Source organism: Triticum urartu, chromosome 3 (assembly GCF_003073215.2).
Source record: "Triticum urartu cultivar G1812 chromosome 3, Tu2.1, whole genome shotgun sequence".
Lineage (NCBI taxonomy): Eukaryota > Viridiplantae > Streptophyta > Magnoliopsida > Poales > Poaceae > Triticum > Triticum urartu.
The window spans coordinates 221,970,103-221,986,955 of NC_053024.1; positions in this window are offsets into that span (position 1 = coordinate 221,970,103).

Consider the following 16,853-nt stretch of genomic DNA (forward strand, 5'->3'; position numbering starts at 1 on the left):
CGGGCGGGGCGGGGCCGGTGATGGCGAGGACGAGGCGACGGGGTCCGACGAGGGGGGGGGAGCGCCCTGATCCAGATCGGGTCCTCGGGTGGGGGAAGAGAGCGAGGGGAGAGTGGGGAGAGCGATGGGGTCGTGCGCCCTCTCCTGTGACGGCGTTGGAGGGAGAGCGTGGGATCGTGGGGGGGGGGGAAGTGGGGGGGGGGCTCTAGGGTTTCGGGAGCAGTGGGGGGTATGGGCGCGGCTGGTGGGCCGGTTGGCCCAGTGGGGGAGGGTTATGTTTTCTTTTTAAATTTTTTTGTTATTTATCTTTCTTTTACTGTTTTATATTTTATTTTAGTTTTGTGAAATACAAAATGATCCCTAAACTTGTATTACCACTAAACGCACTGCCACAAAAAGTTTACCAAAATGCTTTATAGAAGTGTGGTTTCTTCACCAAAATTTAGTACGAAATATTTGCCGCAAACGGGACATTTCAGTTTTAATGTTTGAAAACTTTTGATGTTTGCCATTAACTCAAATTTGAATTTGAATCGCTTTGAACTAACGCGGGATTAACAACAGTAATTGTGGTGACGTGGCATCATTAGTAGGGTATTACGGTAGCTTAAACATCCGGGCGTCACAACTTGTGGGTCATCAAGACTCTTTTCTGGCGCCGTTGCCGGGGAGTGAAGCGCCTTTGGTAGGTGGAATTTGGTAAGGAAAATTTTATATAGTGTGCTGAAATTTACTGTCACTTGTTACTATGGAAAGTAATCCTCTGAGGGTCTTGTTCGGGGTATCTTCACCCCGACCAGTAGAGCAAAGAGTTGCTCCTCAACCTATTGAACCTACTGAAAATGAAAATGAAAATGAAAATTCTTGCTTTGAAGTTCCTGCGGGTATGATAGAAAAACTGCTAGCTATTCCTTTTTTAGGAGATGGAACAAAACATCCTGATGAACATCTGATATATGTGGATGAAGTTTGTAGATTATTTAAGCTTGCAGGTGTACCCGGAGATGTTGTTAAGAATAAGGTCTTCCCTTTATCTTTGAGGGGAGATGCATCGACATGGTATAGGCTATGTGATGATATGAGGTCCTGGAATTACAAACGATTGATATTGGAATTTCATCAAAAGTTTTATCCTATGCATCTTGTTCATCGTGATCGCAATTATATATATAATTTTTGGCCTCGCGAAGGAGAAAGCATCGCTCAAGCTTGGGGGAGGCTTAAATCAATGTTATATTCATGCCCCAATCATGAGCTCTCAAGAGAAATGATTATTCAAAAAATTTAACAATTGCACCATGCTTGATACTTCTTGTGCTGGCTCTTTTATGATGAAGACTATTGAATTCAAATGGGATTTATTGGAAAAAATTAAATGCAACTCTGAAGATTGGGACCTCGACAATGGTAAGGAGTCAGGTATGACACCTAGTTTTGATTGTGTTAAATCTTTTATGGATACCGATATTTTTCATAAATTTAGCACTAAACATGGACTTGATTCTGAGATAGTAGCTTCTTTCTGTGAATCTTTTGCTTCTTATGTTGATCTCCCCACGGAGAAGTGGTTTAAATATCATCCTCCCATAGAAGTAAAAGTAGCTGCACCTATTAAATTTGAAGAAAAGACTATCACTTATAATTATCCTATTGTTCCTACTTTTTATGTTGAGAAACCACCTTTCCCTGTTAGGATAAAGGATCATGCTAAAGCTTCAACTGTAGTTCGTAAAAGCAATATTAAAACATATACACCTCCTAAGAAAGTTAAAGTTGAACCTAATATTGCTATTGTTAAAGATCTCTTGTCTGATAATATTGATTGGCATGTTATTTATTTCTGTAATGAAACTGCTAGAATTGCTAAACCCTGTGATAAAGATAAACCTAGACATGTGGTAGGCATGCCTATTATTTCTGTTAAAATAGGAGATCATTGTTATCATGTCTTATGTGATATGGGTGCTAGTGCTAGTGCAATACCTTATTCCTTATACCAAGAAGTTATGCATGATATTGCACCTGCTAAAATAGAAGATATTGATGTCACAATTAAACTTGCCAATAGAGATACTATTTCACCAATGGGAATTGTTAGAGATGTTGAAGTCTTGTGTGGGAAAACTAAATATCCTGCTGATTTTCTTGTTCTTGGTTCCCCACAAGATAGATTTTGCCCCATTATATTTGGTAGACCCTTCTTAAACACTGTTAATGCTACCATAGATTGCAAAAGAGATGTTGTTACTGTCGGTTTAGATGATATGACTCATGAATTTAATTTCTCTAAATTTAGTATACAACACCGCGAAGAAGAATTACCTAGTAAGGATGAAATCATTGGTCTTGCTTCTATTGTCGTACCTCCTAGTGATCCTTTAGAACAATATTTGCTAGACCACAAAAATGACATGTTTATGAATGAAAGAATGGAATTAGATGAAGTATTCTTTAAACAAGAACCTATTCTGAAAAACAATTTACCTGATGAAATCCTAGGGGATCCTCCTCCACCCAAGGGTGATCCCGTGTTTGAGCTTAAACCATTACCTGATACTCTTAAATATGCTTATCTTGATGAGAAAAAGATATATCCTGTTATTATTAGTGCTAACCTTTCAGAACATGAAGAAGAGAGATTATTGAAAACTCTGAAGAAGCATTGTGCTGCTATTGGGTATACTCTTGATGATCTTAAGGGCATTAGTCCCACTCTATGTCAACATAAAATTAATTTGGAAGAAGGTGCTAAACCAGTTTGTGATCATCAACGCCGGCTGAATCCTAAAATGAAAGAAGTCGTAAGAAAGGAGATACTAAAGCTCCTTGAGGCAGATATAATTTATCCCCTTGCTGATAGTCAGTGGGTAAGCCCTGTCCATTGTGTCCCTAAGAAGGGAGGTATTACTGTTGTTCCTAATGATAAAGATGAATTGATTCCTCAAAGAATTATTACCGGTTATAGGATGGTAATTGATTTCTGCAAATTAAATAAGGCTACTAAAAAGGATCATTACCCCTTACCTTTTATCAATCAAATGCTAGAAAGATTGTCCAAACATACACATTTTTTCTTTCTAGATGGTTATTCTGGTTTCTCTCAAATACCCGTGTCAGCCAAAGATCAATCAAAGACTACTTTTACATGCCCTTTTCGTACTTTTGCTTATAGACGTATGCCTTTTGGTTTATGTAATGCAGCTGCTACCTTTCAAAGATGCATGATGGCTATATTCTCTGACTTTTGTGAAAAGATTTGTGAGGTTTTCATGGACGACTTTTCCGTCTATGGATCTTCTTTTGATGATGGCTTGAGCAACCTTGATCGAGTTTTGCAGAGATGTGAAGAAACTAATCTTGTCTTGAATTGGGAAAAGTGTCACTTTATGGTTAATGAAGGTATTGTCTTGGGGCATAAAGTTTCTGAAAGAGGTATCGAAGTTGATAAGGCCAAGGTTGATGCTATTGAAAAGATGGCATGTCCCAAGGACATCAAAGGTATAAGAAGTTTCCTTGGTCATGCCGGTTTTTATAGGAGGTTCATTAAGGACTTCTCAAAAATTTCTCGGCCTCTGACTAATTTATTACAAAAAGATATACCATTTTGTCTTTGATGATGATTGTGCAGAAGCATTTGAAATACTTAAGAAAGCATTAATCTCTCCACCTATTGTCCAGCCACCTGATTGGAATTTACCCTTTGAAATTATGTGTGATGCTAGTGATTATGCTGTAGGTGCTTTTCTAGGACAAAGAGTTGATAAGAAACTAAATGTTATTCAATATGCTAGTAAAACCCTTGACAATGCTCAAAGAAATTATGCTACCACTGAAAAAGAATTCTTAGCAGTTGTATTTGCTTGTGATAAGTTTGGACCTTATATTGTTGACTCTAAAGTAATTATTCACACTGATCATGCTGCTATTAAATATCTTATGGAAAAGAAAGATGGTAAACCTAGACTTATTAGATGGGTTCTCTTTCTACAAGAATTTGATTTGCATATTGTTGATAGAAAAGGAGCTGAGAACCCCGTTGCAGACAACTTGTCTAGGTTAGAAAATGTGCTTGATGACCCACTACCTATTGATGATAGCTTTCCTGATGAGCAATTAAATGTCATAAATGCTTCTCATACTGCTCCATGGTATGCTGATTATGCTAATTACATTGTTGCTAAGTTTATACCACCTAGTTTCACATACCAACAAAAGAAAAAGTTCTTCTATGATTTGAGGCATTACTTTTGGGATGACCCACATCTTTATAAAGGAGTGGATGGTGTTATTAGACGTTGTGTACTTGAGCATGAACAGGAACAGATCCTACGCAAGTGTCACTCCGAAGCTTATGGAGGACACCATGCTGGAGATAGAACTGCACATAAGGTACTGCAATCTGGTTTTTATTGGCCTACTCTCTTCAAGGATGCCCGTAAGTTTGTCTTATCTTGTGATGAATGTCAAAGAATTGGTAATGTTAGTAAACGTCAACAAATGCCTATGAATTATTCACTTGTTATTGAACCATTTGATGTTTGGGGCTTTGACTATATGGGACCCTTTCCTTCCTCTAATGGATATACACATATTTTAGTTGCTGTTGATTACGTTACTAAGTGGGTAGAAGCTATTCCAACTAGTAGTGCTGATCATAACACTTCTATTAAAATGCTTAAAGAAGTTATTTTTCCAAGATTTGGAGTCCCTAGATATTTAATGACTGATGGTGGTTCACATTTTATTCATGGTGCCTTCCGTAAAATGCTTGCTAAATATGATGTTAATCATAGAATTGCATCTCCTTATCACCCTCGGTCTAGTGGTCAAGTAGAATTGAGTAATAGAGAACTCAAATTAATTTTGCAAAAGACTGTTAATAGGTCTAGAAAGAATTGGTCCAAGAAACTTGATGATGCATTATGGGCCTATAGAACTTCATATAAAAATCCTATGGGTATGTCTCCGTATAAAATGGTCTATGGAAAAGCATGTCACTTACCTCTCGAATTAGAACACAAGGCTTATTGGCCTATTAAAGAACTTAATTATGATTTTAAGCTTGCCGGTGAGAAGAGGTTATTTGATATTAGCTCACTTGATGAATGGAGAACCCAAGCCTACGAAAATGCCAAGTTGTTTAAAGAAAAATTTAAAAGATGGCATGGCAAAAGGATACAAAAGCGTGAGTTTAATGTAGGTGATTATGTATTGCTATACAACTCTCATTTAAGATTTTTTGCAGGAAAACTTCTCTCTAAATGGGAAGGTCCTTACGTTATCGAGGAGGTCTACCGTTCTGGTGCTATAAAAATCAACAACTTCGAAGGCACAAATCCGAAGGTGGTAAACGGTCAGAGAATCAAACATTATATCTCAGGTAATCCCATAAATGTTGAAACCAATGTTATTGAAACCGTAACCCCGGAGGAATACATAAGGGACACTTTCCGGAACGTTTCAGACTCCGAAAAGGAATAGGTATGTGGTACGGTAAGTAAACCGACTCCAAAATAGTTTTTAAGGCAATATTTCTCCGTTTTGGAATATTTAGAAAAATAGAAAAATAAGCAGCAGTCCGGGAAGGACACGAGGGCTCCATGAGGGTGGAGGGCATGCCCTACCCTACTAGGCGCGCCCCCTACCTCGTGGGCACCTCGTGTGCTCTCTGGACTCCGTTTTCGTACACGACACGTATTTTGGTCGGTAAAAATTCATTATATAATCTCCCGGGGGTTTTGACTCCCGTATCACGCAAAAATCTCCTGTCTTTGTTTCGAGCTGTTTTCTGTCAGGGTTGTCAAGGCCAGGCACTATGTCATCTCCCTCCTCCTCCAACCATGAGGCAACGATGCTTGGCTAATGAAGATAGAGCTTAAGTGAGAAGAACCCATGGAGATCAACAAGGATGAAGGGATCAAGAAGGCCATGGAGGACCAAGTTCCGGCAACAGAAGACACCCTTCAACCGAATCAGGATCTTCTTACCCCAACAGAAATCGAAGCTTTCAAGATGATTGAGTTAGCTCGTATACAAAATAAGTATCTCACACGTGAAAATATTTTGTTGAAGGAGCACATCATCGCACTCAAGGGCATTATCCGCCAGTTAGAAGACCTCCTACGCTCAATGTGCGACTATCCATCATCAACATCCCCACCTTCTTCACCAACAAAGGAGGCATAATCACATGGGTATGGGCACTCCACTTGGCAACTGCCAAGCTTGGGGGAGTGCCCCGGTATCGTATCACCATCACTTTTATATTTACCGTTTTTCTTAGTTCGATCCTTTTGGTAATATCTTGATCTAGTAGAATAAAATTTCTCAGTATGATTTAGTCGTGAGTTTTGCTTTATTATCCTCCTATGTAATCGAGTCCATGAGCTATATGATAAAGATTAGTGTTGAGTCAAGGGCTTGATTATTTTGCCATGATCCAAAGTGAATAAAAGAAAAGAGAAAGCAATAAAAAGAAACAAAGAGATCATGTCAATCTTATGGAGAGTAATGAGCTCACATAGAAAGAGTATGATGAATAAAAGTTGTTGAGGGTTGACAAACACAGTTTTGGTCATCGTTGCAATTAATAGGAAGTAATAAAGAAAGAGAGGTCTTCACATATAAATATACTATCTTGGACATCTTTTATGATTGTGAGCACTCATTAAAATATGACATGCTAATGAGTTGACATTGGACAAGGAAGACATCATAATGGGTTATGTTTTCTGACATCTGAGATGAATTATATTTTCTTGGATCTTCCAACATGATGATCTTGCCTTTCCCCCTCATGCTAGCCAAATTCATTGCACCAAGTAGAGATACTACTTGTGCTTCCAAATACCCTTAAACCAGTATTGCCATAACAGTCCACCATATCTACCTATGGATTGAATAAGATCCTTCAAGTAAGTTGTCATCAGTGCAAAGCAATAAAAATTGCTCTTTAAATATGTATGATTGATTGGTGTTGAGGAAATAAGCTTTATACGATCGTGTGATATAGAAGTAATAAAAGCGACAGATTTCATAATAAAGGCCCATATCACAAGTGGCAATATAAAGTGACGTTCTTTCGCATTAAGATTTTGTGCATCCAACCATAAAAGCGCATGGCAACCTCTGCTTCCCTCTGCGAAGGGCCTATCTTTTACTTTTATCTCCTACATTACATAAGAGTCATGGTGATCTTCACCCTTCCTTTTTACATTTTATCCTTTGGCAAGCACAATATGTTGGAAAGATCCTGGTATATATGGCTAATTAGATGTGAGTTTTCATGAACTATTACTGTTGACATTACCCTTGATGTAAAATGTTGGGAGGCAAAACTATAAGCCCATATCTCTCTCTGTGCCCGATTAAAACTCCATACCCATAAGTATTGCATCAGTGTCAGCAATTGTGAAAGATTATATGATAGTTGAGTATGTGGACTTGCTGAAAAGCTCTTATACATTGACTCTTTCCTATGCTATGATAAATTGCAATTGCTTCAATGACTGAGATTGTAGTTTGTTAGTTTACAATGAAGTTTCTGATTCATACTTGATATTGTGATTGAATTATTACCCTAGCATAAGAGATTATATGACAAGAACTATATAAGTTGTTGTTCTAAGAATGATCATGATGCCCTCATGTCCGTATTTTATTTTTATCGACACCTCTATCTCTAAACATGTGGACATATTTTTCGATTTCGGCTTTTCGCTTGAGGACAAGCGAGGTCTAAGCTTGGGGGAGTTGACACGTCCATTTTGCATCATGCTTTTATATCAATATTTATTGCATTATGGGCTGTTATTACACATTATGTCACAATACTTATGCCTATTCTCTCTTATTCTACAAGGGATACATAAAGAGGGAGAATGCCGGCAGTTGGGATTCTGGGCTGGAAAAGGAATAAATATTAGTGACATATTCTGCACAGCTCCAAAAGTCCTGAAACTTCACGGAAGATGTTTTCCAAATATATAAAAAATACTGAGAGGAAGAACTTCACTAGGGGGTCCACGCCCTGCCCAAGAGGGTGGGGCGCACCTGAAGGAAATATGCCCTAGAGGCAATAATAAAGTTATTATTTATTTCCTTATTTCATGATAAATGTTTATTATTCATGCTAGAATTGTATTAACCGGAAACATAATACATGTGTGAATACATAGACAAACAGAGTGTCACTAGTATGCCTCTACTTGACTAGCTCATTAATCAAAGATGGTTATGTTTCCTAACCATAGACAAAGAGTTGTTATTTGATTAACGAGGTCACATCATTAGTTGAATGATCTGATTGACATGACCCATTCCATTAGCTTAGCACCCGATCGTTGAGTATGTTGCTATTGCTTCCTTCATGACTTATACATGTTCCTATGACTATGAGATTATGCAACTCCCGTTTGCCGGAGGAACACTTTGGGTGCTACCAAACGTCACAACGTAACTGGGTGATTATAAAGGAGCATTACAGGTGTCTCCAAAAGTAGATGTTGGGTTGGCGTATTTCGAGATTAGTATTTGTCACTCCGATTGTCGGAGAGGTATCGGGCCCTCTCGGTAATACACATCACATAAGCCTTGCAAGCATTACAATAATATGTTAGTTGTGAGATGATGTATTACGGAACGAGTAAAGAGACTTGCCGGTAACGAGATTGAACTAGGTATTGGATACCGACGATCGAATCTCGGGCAAGTAACATACCGATGACAAAGGGAACAACGTATGTTGTTATGCGGTCTGACCGATAAAGATCTTCGTAGAATATGGAGAGCCAATATGGCATCCAGGTCCCGCTATTGGTTATTGACCGGAGACGTGTCTCGGTCATGTCTACATTGTTCTCGAACCCGTAGGGTCCGCACGCTTAAGGTTACGATGACAGTTATATTATGAGTTTATGCATTTTGATGTACCGAAGGTTGTTCGGAGTCCCGGATGTGATCACGGACATGACGAGGAGTCTCGAAATGGTCGAGATGTAAAGATTGATATATTGGAAGCCTATGTTTGGATATCGGAAGTGTTCCGGGTGAAATCGGGATTTTACCGGAGTACCGGGAGGTTACCGGAACCCCCCAGGAGCTATATGGGCCATAGTGGGCCTTAGTGGAAAAGAGAAGGGGCCCCTAGATGGCTCGCGCCTCCCCCCTTCCCTAGTCCTATTAGGACTAGGAGAGGTGGCCGGCCCCCTCCTCCTCTTTTCCCCTCCGAGGAATCCTAGTTGGACTAGGATTGGAGGGGGAATCCTACTCCCAGAGGGAGTAGGACTCTCCTGCGCCTCCTCCCTTGGCCGGCCAGCCTCCCCTCCTCTCCTCCTTTATATACGGAGGCAGGGGGCACCTCTAGACACACAAGTTGATCCACGTGATCTATTCCTTAGCCGTGTGCGGTGCCCCCTGCCACCATATACCTCGATAATACTGTAGCGGAGTTTAGGCGAAGCCCTGCTGCTGTAGTACATCAAGATCGTCACCACGCCGTCGTGCTGACGGAACTCTTCCCCGACACTTTGCTGGATCGGAGTCCGGGGATCGTCATCGAGCTGAACGTGTGCTCGAACTCGGAGGTGCCGTAGTTTCGGTGCTTGATCGGTTGGATCGTGAAGACGTACGACTACTTCCTCTACGTTTTGTCAATGCTTCCGGAGTCAGTCTGCGTTGGGTACGTAGACAACACTCTCCCCCTCGTTGCTATGCATCACATGATCTTGCGTGTGCGTAGGAAAATTTTGAAATTACTACGTTACTACGAAACCCAACAGTGGCATCCGAGCCTAGGTTATTTATGTTGATGCTATATGCACGAGTAGAACACAAGTGAGTTGTGGACGATACAAGTCATACTGCCTACCAGCATGTCATACTTTGGTTCGGCAGTATTGTTGGACGAGACGACCCGGACCAACCTTACGCGTACGCTTACGCGAGACCGGTTCCCTCGACGTGCTTTGCACATAGATGGCTTGCGGGCGACTGTCTCTCCAACTTTAGTTGAACCAAGTATGGCTACGCCCGGTCCTTGCGAAGGTTAAAACGGAGTCTATTTGACAAACTATCGTTGTGGTTTTGATGCGTAGGTGAGATTGGTTCTTACTTAAGCCCGTAGCAACCACGTAAAATATGCAACAACAAAGTAGAGGACGTCTAACTTGTTTTTGCAGGGCATGTTGTGATGTGATATGGTCAAGGCATGATGCTGAATTCTATTGTATGAGATGATCATGTTTTGTAACCAAGTTATCGGCAACTGGCAGGAGCCATATGGTTGTCGCTTTATTGTATGCAATGCAATCGCGATGTAATGCTTTACTTTATTACTAAACGGTAGTGATAGTCGTGGAAGCATAAGATTGGCGAGACGACAACGATGCTACGATGGAGATCAAGGTGTCGCGCCGGTGACGATGGTGATCATGACGGTGCTTCGGAGATGGAGATCACAAGCACAAGATGATGATGGCCATATCATATCACTTATATTGATTGCATGTGATGTTTATCCTTTTATGCATCTTATCTTGCTTTGATTGACGGTAGCATTATAAGATGATCTCTCACTAAATTATCAAGAAGTGTTCTCCCTGAGTATGCACCGTTGCCAAAGTTCGTCGTGCCCAGACACCACGTGATGATCGGGTGTGATAAGCTCTACGTCCATCTACAACGGGTGCAAGCCAGTTTTGCACACGCGGAATACTCAGGTTAAACTTGACGAGCCTAGCATATGCAGATATGGCCTCGGAACACGGAGACCGAAAGGTCGAGTGTGAATCATATAGTAGATATGATCAACATAGTGATGTTCACTAATGAAACTACTCCATCTCACGTGATGATCGGACATGGATTAGTTGATTTGGATCACGTGATCACTTAGAGGATTAGAGGGATGTCTATCTAAGTGGGAGTTCTTAAGTAATATGATTAATTGAACTTTAATTTATCATGAACTTAGTCCTGGTAGTATTAGCATATCTATGTTGTAGATCAATAGCTCGCGTTGTTGCTTTCATATGCTTATTTTGATATGTTCCTAGAGAAAATTGTGTTGAAAGATGTTAGTATCAAAGATGCGGATTGGATCCGTGATCTGAGGTTTATCCTCATTGCTGCACAGAAGAATTATGTCCTTGATGCACCGCTAGGTGACAGACCTATTGCAGGAGCAGATGCAGACGTTATGAACTTTTAGCTAGCTCAATATGATGACTACTTGATAGTTTAAGTGCACCATGCTTAACAGCTTAGAATCGGGACTTCAAAGACGTTTTGAACGTCATGGACCATATAAGATGTTCCAGGAGTTGAAGTTAATATTTCAAGAAAATACCCGAGTTGAGAGATATGAGATTTCCAACAAGTTCTATAGCTAAAAGATGGAGGAGAATCGCTCAACTAGTGAGCATGTGCTCAGATTGTCTGGGTACTACAATCGCTTGAATCAAGTGGGAGTTAATCTTCCAGATAAGATAGTGATTGACAGAATTCTCTAGTCACCATCACCAAGTTAGTAGAACTTCGTGATGAACTATAATATGCAAGGGATAACGGAAACAACTCCCAAGCTCTTCGTGATGCTGAAATCAACGAAGGTAGAAATCAAGAAAAACATCAAGTGTTGATGGTTGACAAGATCACTAGTTTCAAGAAAAGGGCAGAGGGAAGAAGGGGAACTTCAAGAAGAACAGCAAGCAAGTTGCTGCTCAAGTGAAGAAGCCCAAGTCTGGTCCTAAGCCTGAGACTAAGTGTTTCTACTGCAAAGGGACTGGTCACTGGAAGCGGAACTACCTCAAGTGATTGGCAGATAAGAAGGATGGCAAAGTGAACATAAGTATATTTGATATACATGTTATTGATGTGTACTTTACTAGTGTTTATAGCAACCCCTCAGTGTTTGATACTAGTTCAGTTGCTAAGATTAGTAACTCGAAACGGGAGTTGCAGAATAAACAGAGACTAGTTAAGGGTGAAGTGACGATGTGTGTTGGAAGTGGTTCCAAGATTGATATGATCATCATCGCACACTCTCTATACTTTCGGGATTAGTGTTGAACCTGAATAAGTGTTATTTGGTGTTTGCGTTAAGCATGAATATGATTTGATCATGTTTATTGTGATACGGTTATTCATGTAAGTAAGAGAATAAATTGTTGTTCTGTTTACATGAATAAAACCTTATATGGTTACACACCCAATGAAAATAGTTCGTTGGATCTCGATCGTAGTGATACACATAATCATAATATTGAAACCAAAAGATGCAAAGTTAATAATGATAGTGCAACTTATTTGTAGCACTGCTGTTTAGGTCATATTGGTGTAAAGCGCATGAAGAAACTCCATGCTGATGGGATTTTGGAATCACTTGATTATGAATCACTTGATGCTTGCGAACCATGCCTCTTGGGCAAGATGACTAAAACGCCGTTCTCCGGAACAATGAAGCAAGCAACAAATTTGTTGGAAATCATACATACTGATGTATGTGGTCCGATGAATATTAAGGCTTGCAGCAGGTATCATTATTTTCCGACCTTCACAGATGATTTGAGCAGATATGGGGATATCTACTTGATGAAACATAAGTCTGAAACATTTGAAAAGTTCAAAGAATTTCAGAGTGAAGTGGAAAATCATCGTGACAAGAAAATAAAAGTTTCTACGATATGATCGCAGAGGTAAAATATTTGAGTTACGAGTTTGGTCTTCAATTAAAACAATGTGGAATAGTTTCACAAACTCATGCCACATGGAACACCACAGCATAATGGTGTGTCCGAACGTCATAACCGTACTTTATTGGATATAGTGCAATCTATGATGTCTCTTACCGATCTACCACTATCATTTTGGGGTTATGCATTAGAGACAGCTACATTCACGTTAAATAGGGCACCATCTAAATCCGCTGAGACGACACCATGTGAACTATGGTTTGGCAAGAAACCTAAGCTGTCGTTTCTTAAAGTTTGGGGTTGCGATGCTTATATGAAAAAGTTTTCATCCTGATAAGCTCAAACTCAAATCGGAGAAGTGCGTCTTCATAGGATATCCAAAGGAAACTATTGGATACACCTTCTATCACAGATCCGAAGGCAAGACTTTTGTTGCTAAATTCGGAAACTTTCTGGAGAAGGAGTTTCTCTCGAAAGAAGTGAGTGGGAGGAAAGTAGAACTTGACGAGGTAACTGTACCTGCTCCCTTATTGGAAAGTAGTACATCACAGAAAACTGTTTTTGTGACACCTACACCAGTTAGTGAGGAAGCTAATGATGATGATCATGAAACTTCAGAACAAGATACTACTGAACCTCGTAGATCAACCAGAGTAAGATCCGCGCCAGAGTGGTACGGTAATCCTGTTCTGGAAGTCATGCTACTAGATCATGATGAACCTACGAACTATGAAGAAGCGATGGTGAGCCCAGATTCTGCAAAGTGGCTTGAAGCCATGAAATCTGAGATATGATCCATGTATGAGAACAAAGTATGGACTTTGGTTGACTTGCCCGATGATCGGCAAGCCATAGAAAATAAATGGATCTTCAAGAGGAAGACGGACGCTGATAGTAGTGTTACTATCTACAAAGCTAGAATTGTCGCAAAAGGTTTTTTGACAAGTTCAAGGTGTTGACTACGATGAGATTTTCTCACTCGTATCTATGCTTAAGTCTGTCCGAATCATGTTAGCAATTGCCGCATTTTATGAAATCTGGCAAATGGATAAACAAAACTGCATTCCTTAATGGATTTACTAAAGAAGAGTTGTATACGGTGCAACCAGAAGGTTTTGTCAATCCGAAAGGTGCTAACAAAATGTGCAAACTCCAGCAATCCATCTGTGGACTGGTGCAAGCATCTCGGAGTTGGAATATACGCTTTGATGAGTTGATCAAAGCATATAGTTTTATACAGACTTGCGGTGAAGCCTGTATTTACGAGAAAGTGAGTGGGAGCACTACAGCATTTCTGATAAGTATATGTGAATGACATATTGTTGATCGGAAATAATGTAGAATTATTCTGTAAAGCATAAAAGGAGTGTTTGAAAGGAGTTTTTCAAAGAAAGACTTCGGTGAAGCTGCTTACACATTGAGCTTCAAGATCTATACAGATAGATCAAGACGCTTGATAAGTTTTTCAATGAGTACATACCTTGACAAGATTTTGAAGTAGTTCAAAATGGAACAGTCAAAGAAAGAGTTCTTGCCTGTGTTACAAGGTGTGAAGTTGAGTAAAACTCAAAGCCCGACCACGGCAGAAAATAGAAAGAGAATGAAAGTCATTCCCTATGCCTCAGTCATAGGTTCTATAAAGTATGCCATGCTGTATACCAGATTTATTGTATGCCCTACCACTGAGTTTGGCAAGGGAATACAATAGTGATCTAGGAGTAGATCACTGGACAGTGGTCAAAATTATCCTTAGTGGAATAAGGATATGTTTCTCGATTATGGAAGTGAAAAAAAAGGTTCGTCGTAAAGGGTTACGCCGATGCAAGTTTTGACACTAATCTAGATGACTCTAAGTCTCGGTCTAGATACATATTGAAAGTGGGAGCAATTAGCTAGAGTAGCTCCATGCAGAGCATTGTTGACATAGAAATTTGCAAAATACATGCGGATCTGAATGTGGCAGACCCGTTGACTAAGATTCTCTCACAAGCAAAACATGATCACACCTTAGTACTCCTTGGGTGTTAATCACATAGCGATGTGAACTAGATTACTGAATCTAGTAAACCCTTTGGGTGTTGGTCACATGGCGATGTGAACTATGGGTGTTAATCACATGATGATGTGAACTATTGATGTTAATCACATGGTGATGTGATCTAGATTATTGACTCTAGTGCAAGTGGGAGACTGAAGGAAATATGCCCTAGAGGCAATAATAAAGTTATTATTTATTTCCTTATTTCATGATAAATGTTTATTATTCATGCTAGAATTGTATTAACCGGAAACATAATACATGTGTGAATACATAGACAAACAGAGTGTCACTAGTATGCCTCTACTTGACTAGCTCATTAATCAAAGATGGTTATGTTTCCTAACCATAGACAAAGAGTTGTTATTTGATTAACGAGGTCACATCATTAGTTGAATGATCTGATTGACATGACCCATTCCATTAGCTTAGCACCCGATCGTTGAGTATGTTGCTATTGCTTCCTTCATGACTTATACATGTTCCTATGACTATGAGATTATGCAACTCCCGTTTGCCGGAGGAACACTTTGGGTGCTACCAAACGTCACAACGTAACTGGGTGATTATAAAGGAGCATTACAGGTGTCTCCAAAAGTAGATGTTGGGTTGGCGTATTTCGAGATTAGTATTTGTCACTCCGATTGTCGGAGAGGTATCTCTGGGCCCTCTCGGTAATACACATCACATAAGCCTTGCAAGCATTACAACTAATATGTTAGTTGTGAGATGATGTATTACAGAACGAGTAAAGAGACTTGCCGGTAACGAGATTGAACTAGGTATTGGATACCGACGATCAAATCTCGGGCAAGTAACATACCGATGACAAAGGGAACAACGTATGTTGTTATGCGGTCTGACCGATAAAGATCTTCGTAGAATATGTAGGAGTCAATATGGGCATCCAGGTCCCGCTATTGGTTATTGACCGGAGACGTGTCTCGGTCATGTCTACATTGTTCTCGAACCCGTAGGGTCCGCACGCTTAAGGTTACGATGATAGTTACATTATGAGTTTATGCATTTTGATGTACCGAAGGTTGTTCGGAGTCCCGGATGTGATCACGGACATGACGAGGAGTCCCAAAATGGTCGAGACGTAAAGATTAATATATTGGAAGCCTATATTTGGATATCGGAAGTGTTCCGGGTGAAATCGGGATTTTACCGGGTTACCGGAACCCCCCGGGAGCTATATGGGCCATAGTGGGCCTTAGTGGAAAAGAGAAGGGGCTGCCCTAGATGGGCTGCGCGCCTCCCCCTTCCCCTAGTCCTATTAGGACTAGGAGAGGTGGCTGGCCCCCTCCTCCTCTTTTCCCCTCCGAGGAATCCTAGTTGGACTAGGATTGGAGGGGGAATCCTACTCCCAGAGGGAGTAGGACTCTCCTGCGCCTCCCTCCTTGGCCGGCCAGCCTCCCCCCCTCTACTCCTTTATATACGGAGGCAGGGGACACCTCTATACACACAAGTTGATCCACGTGATCTATTCCTTAGCCGTGTGCGGTGCCCCCTGCCACCATATACCTCGATAATACTGTAGCGGAGTTTAGGCGAAGCCCTGCTGCTGTAGTACATCAAGATCGTCACCACGCCGTCGTGCTGACGGAACTCTTCCCCGACATTTTGCTGGATCGGAGTCCGGGGATCGTCATCGAGCTGAACGTGTGCTCGAACTCGGAGGTGCCGTAGTTTCGGTGCTTGATCGGTTGGATCGTGAAGACGTACGACTACTTCCTCTACGTCGTGTCAGCGCTTCCACATTCGGTCTGCGTTGGGTACGTAGACAACACTCTCCCCATCGTTGCTGTGCATCACATGATCTTGCGTGTGCGTAGGAAATTTTTTGAAATTACTACGAAACCCAACAGCGCCCTACCCCCTGGGCGTGCCCCCTACCTCGTGGGCCCCCTGGTGGCCCCCCGGTGGCCATCTTCTGCTATATGGAGTCTTTCGATGGGAAAAAAATCATAAGCTATCTTCTCGGACAAAACTCCGCCGCCAAGAGGCGGAACCTTGGCGGAACCAATCTAGGGCTCTGGTGGAGCTGTTCTGCCGGGGAAACTTCCCTCCCGGAGGGGGAAATCATCGCCATCGTCATCACCAACACTCCTCTCATCGGG